Genomic DNA, 5612 nt, shown 5'->3' on the forward strand with positions numbered 1-5612 from the left:
GGTAGTGTGCTAGATGCTGAAACAACTTAGATGTCTTTAAGGTTTTGTATGACCACGCAAAACAGAACTAATAACGTGGATAGCTTTGAGAAAGTCACTTCATCTCCAGGGCCTCTGTTTCCTCATCTGTTAAATGGTGGTCTCTTCCAATCATTCAATATATTTTATTGTATTTTTATTTTTTTATATTTTTATACGATTTTTTTTAAGCTGAGCTAACAACATATGCTGGGGAGTAAGATCTCAAATGCTCCTCCAGTGATTTATGTTTTAGTCCTGGCTCTGCTCTTATTTAGCTGTTTGAACTTGGTAAGTTACTTGGTTTTCTGGGTTCTCATCTGAGAGGTCAGAATAATCGATTTCGAAGCTTCCCTTTTGACCATGTTTTCTTATGCAGTTGGAAAGGACCTCAGCTGGACATGTTAATATTTTGCATAGAGTAAGCAATAAAATCATGGGGTTTTTGTAGTCATTGTGGCTGTTAAATCCAATTGTTATTCTATACTCAAAAGTGGTGTATGGTATGGCTCGTAAACTCTGACCACATACATGTGCACCTGGTGTCTGTGGCAGGAAACACGGCTCTGACCAGAACAAGAGTGATTTTAATTTCCAAACATGAATATTTCTGAATACAAAGAAGTTTCTGGCAAGGTTTTCATTGGTGGGGGAATTATGTTTGTCAACTTGCAGTGAAAAATATTTTATTAAGCTAACATTTATTGAGATCTGTAGCATCTACTATAGTTCACTATATATTGTAGTTTCCCTCACTGTAGGGTCCTTTCTGCATAAGAATTTCCCACCTGATTGACATCAGGCTTTGCCACGTGACTTGCTTTAGCCAATAAAATGTGAGGAGGAATTGGATGTGCCACTTGGGAATGGAAGCTTTAAGAGAGGCAGTGAGCCCTAGCTGGTTTGGGTCAGTGGATAGAGGGTTGGCCTGTGGACTGAAGGGTCTGGGGTTCAATTCCAGTCAAGGGCATATGCCAGGGTTGTGGGCTCGATCCCCAGTGGGGGCATGTACCCAATCAATGATTCTCTCTCATCATTAATATTCTCTCTCTCTCTCTCTCTCTCTCTCTCTCTCTCTCTCTCTCTCTCCGTTCCTCTCTGAAATCAATAAAATATATATTTTTAAAAAGAGGCAGTGAATAGTTACTGTGTTCCTTTCTCTCTGCCATGAAACCAGCAATGTTTCAGGGCCTGTGGTGTCCATCATGAAAATACTGTGGAACTAGTCTGTCACTAATTGTAGTGTGATCAAGGACAAATCTTTTGCCAATGTAACCTGCTAAGGTTTATTTTTCCATTGCATTATATTTCCATCCACCCCGACTACACTACGCTTGCTACTGAGAAATACTGTGGTGAGCAAGGCAGGTCTACTCTTTATGGACATTTCAGCAAGAGGCAATAGTAAGTATGATGCATGCTAGAGCATAGGAAGCATGTAGTGCATGCTTATATTCCGGGAAGCAGACTTGGCCTTGGGTCAGAGACGGCCATCTTGATAATATGCACTTAAGCTGACAGTTTATAAATTAATAGGAGTGAAATTGACCAAGGGCCAAGAAGACAATTGTAAACGGAAAGAAAACCACAAGCCAAGGCGTAAAGGCAGAAAGGTTTGGGGAGATTTGAGGAGCTCATTGTCCAGGGTGGCTGCAAGACAGAGCAGAGAGGGAATGAGAAGGAGCGTGGCTGGTGAGATAGCATCCATAATACTAATACTGAGCATTCATTAGCTCTGTGCTAAGTGCTTTACATATGGTTCCCTCACGATTATTATCACCATTGTATCGAGGAGGAAATTGAGCCAGAGAGAGCTTTAATAACTTGCCTGTAGCCACACAGCAGGGATGTGATTTTATCTGAAAGGCAATAGGAAATCACCGAATGGTGTGGCACAGGGGAGCCTCATCATCAGATTCACATTTTAGAAAGATCATCTGGCGGCAATAGTGCCCCCACTCTGATTCCTGTTCTGGTTGGAAGGAGTGTAGGCCTCGACTTCTTACCAACCCGACTCCATCGACTAAGGGGAGGGAGGGAAGCTGATAGCTGGACCACTGCAAAAAGGCCACTTTTTAAAAAATGCTTTTAATAAATTAATAAACTTTATTATTTTTTAAATTAAAAATGGTGGAATGCTTCATGAATTTGCGAGTCATCCTTGCCCAGGAACCATGCTATTCTTCTCTGTGTTGTTGCATTTATTATATGCACTGGCAAAGCAAGCACAGAAAAGTTCAACTTTGCCCTAGCTGGTTTAACTCAGTGCATACAGCATCGGCCTACAAACGGAAGGGTCCCAAGTTCAATTCCGGTCAAGGGCACGTACTTACTTAACTCAGTTGCAGGCTCGATCCCAGGCCATGATCCCAAGCCGCATGTGTGGAAGACAACCAATCAATGTGTCTCTCTCACATCAATGTTTCTCTCTCTCTGTCTCATGCCCTCCCTTCCACTCTCTCTAAATATCAAGGGAAAAATATCCTCTAGTGAGAATTCACATAAAAAAAATTTAAGTTTTTAAGAAGCGGGGGTGGTATATGCAAGGAAAAATAAATTGTGGGTCTCAAGAGCATTGATTGATATTTGGGTAGTAGTTTTAATAACAATAAAATGTAATAAATTGATCCCCAAATGAGCTCTTGTGCCTAATTCAAATAATGGATATGATATTACATCCATATTTTGAGCATTTCAATTTACTTTTGACTGTAAAATAGATACTACAGCGAGTAAATTCAAGGCAAAGCCGATATCTTTAAGTAGATTTGGTTAGTGGTCCCTGTATCCTTGCCTCCTGTGTGCTGAAGGTGAATAATGGTGGTCATGATTTGTATTTCTCTTTGTCATAGATGTATCGAGCAAGAGCGGAAAGCGTCCTTCCTAAGTGACAGTGACGTCTCGGGCAGTTATTTCCTATGACTTGTTTGCTATCCATCAGGAGCCCCTAGAGACCTGGCCTTGACTGGAGAGGTCCCCAAGTCAAGATGCCAGGGACTGCGATTAGCATGAAGGCTATTCGCTATTCAGATCTTTGTAGAATGCCTCTGCTTCAGCAGAATCCAAAGGAAGAATTGTAGGTAATTTTGATGTTCCCTGTTTGCCTCCTATACCCTCCTCTATACACTACCCTCAGAACCCCAACTCTTTCTCTCCCCCTTTTTCCATTTCCTCCTTTCCCTTCTTTCCTTTTTCTTCCCCTTCCCTGCTTGCTCCCTTGACTAGTCTTTTTTCGCTTTTAAAGCAGTGCGTGCCTGCAGAAAACAACATGCTAGAAATGAGCTCACTGCCAATATGCGTAAGATTTACTGCAACAGAGAAAGGACGTTATGAGGCATCGCACAGATTAATCTTCCTGTTTTTGTCTATAAAGACCCGGATTAGGCTACTTTCATTTACGTGCTTTTAAGGAGACGCAGTTGGATCAGGGCAGGAGATTTTTTTTTTTTGGGGGGGTGGGGGGAGATTTACAGCTCAAGGGTCCAGGAATACAGGTCTGCTCTGTAACTGTGGCTTCTCGCCGGCAGCCCCAGGCATGCGTGCTTTGAGGTGCCATTCGGAGGGGCCAGCCTGGCAGAGGTTTTTAATGCTGCTCTTTGCAAACAAACCGCCCGGTCAGGGAAGTTGTCAGAAAAGATCAGTGCAGGTTTAGGGATGGTTTTTTGAAGTTTTTCCTGAAATAACCAATAATGAGTTGCCGGCTTTGATAGCTCTTTTTATAGATTGTGCAGCAGCTGGATCAAAGTCTGATGAAGATGTTTGCCTCTGACAACGGCAGGCCTGCACATCGCTCTCCGGTTTCTTGAGTGCGCAAATGCATTTCATTTGGGAACATGAAAGGCATATTTAGTGACAACTGATGGCTCTTTGTTTTTTAATTCCCAATAATGTCTTCAGTAAGTGCTTTTGTTAACATTTTTTTTTGCATTATACAATAGGTGACACAGGAAGATAATCGGTGTGCTGAAAGCAATTAAAGAGTTTCTATCCAACTTGTTCTGCCTATTAAATGGATCCGTTCGGCACAGAAGACATTAGCATCTTTACAGTGAAAGGATTGTGGAAATAGGTTATTCACGGGGCCTGAGCATCTTCCTCCTGCTGCAATAAGACATATCTACAAGATTGGAGAAAAGGAACGAGCCGTTTTTCTCCTCCCCTCGGAACTGTAAACACAAGTAAAACTATTAATAGATGCTGTAGCTAATCCCAAGAAGCTGCAACTGAGAGATTAAATAATGTCGTGAAGAGAGAAAGCCGGGGTGGAGGGAGGGGCGGGAAGAGGCGAGTTCCCTGATCTCTGAGCTACGTTAGACAAGGGCAAACTGAAGGACTCTCGCTGATCACAGGACTAACAGTCGGTAAAACAGTTCATTCCTGCTTTCAGCAAAATAAGTATCACTTCATCTATGTCCCGAGAACTGTTCTAATGGAGAGATGTATGTTTTATTTAAGGAGTAGTCAGGATCATTTTCAATGGGGCTTGGATGCCATGGAGATGCAGCTGAGCTTAAAGAGGACAAATGGACGAGGTGAGGGAAAAAAGAAAAAAGGTGTATTTTATGATTTAAAAAATAAACAGAGAACTGAGAGATCGTTCGGTAAGTTCAAAATTTGAGCCTAGGACCCCATCTTTATAGCCACATTGAATGTATTAGAGATGACTAAATGTCCCCAAGGTTTATTCCTACTAACACTCTTGGACTTTTGTCCATCCTCCTCAATGAACACATGTAGATGGAGGGGCATAATGAGTCAGCAGCTCTGCTAAGCAGCATTGCATCTCTGCGAATCCTCACACAAACTGTGAGGTTGGTGTTATTGATACAATTTAGGGCTATTTACTCAACGTGTGGTCCATGGACATCATCATCATCATCATCATCATCATCATCGCCATGACTTGGAAACGTATCAGAAATGCAAATTCTCTGGCCCTATACCAGATTTACTACATCGGAATCTCTAAGAACAGGCCCCAACAATGCGTTTCATCGAGCTCTATGGGTAACTTGTATGCCCACCACAGTTTGAAAAGCAATGTTTTATAGCTGAGAAACCTGAAGCTCAGAGTGTTTGGGGGTGATATGGTAAGATAACATACCATCAGAGAAATAGACTTGAATTTTGACTGAGGTTTTCTTATTATGTCTCAAGCTGGGATCTTTTACAGGATCATTGAAATACTAGGTCATCCCCTGCTGGGATCAGGAGTACACCTGGTCTCTGAACATGGTCCTTCATTAGATTTTGTGACCCAGGATGCTTGGAATCTGTGACTGACCTGAGCTGTTGTTTTCCTGCCAGAATATAAATCCTATTGTCTCTGCCAGTGCCCTAGCTTTCCATACAGGCAAGACGGACCCCCTCTCTGCGCTGCTTCTGGTGTGTAAAGAGACAAGAAAAGTTCAAACAGTGACTGGCAGGTGGGCCAAAGGACAAGAGTGGGGGGCACTATTTCACCCCCGAAACACCATGGAGAGGACTGAATGCTGATGGTCTCTCAACATTCCTATACCTCTTCAACCCTGGGAGAAAGAATAGACCCTGGCATGTTATAAAGTGAATCAAATTTTTTTTGTGTGTGTGATTGC

The 5612-nt window shown here is 42.3% G+C and overlaps 1 non-coding gene across 1 annotated transcript; it reads right to left on the reverse strand.

Moving 5' to 3' along the window:
• Positions 1–2142: 2142 nt before the first annotated feature.
• On the reverse strand, positions 2143–2245 carry LOC114227277 (U6 spliceosomal RNA). Its single transcript, XR_003613328.1, has one exon. It is a non-coding gene; the product is annotated as a U6 spliceosomal RNA (small nuclear RNA).
• Positions 2246–5612: the final 3367 nt, after the last annotated feature.

This window comes from Eptesicus fuscus, chromosome 15, assembly GCF_027574615.1.
Source record: "Eptesicus fuscus isolate TK198812 chromosome 15, DD_ASM_mEF_20220401, whole genome shotgun sequence".
Taxonomy (NCBI): domain Eukaryota; kingdom Metazoa; phylum Chordata; class Mammalia; order Chiroptera; family Vespertilionidae; genus Eptesicus; species Eptesicus fuscus.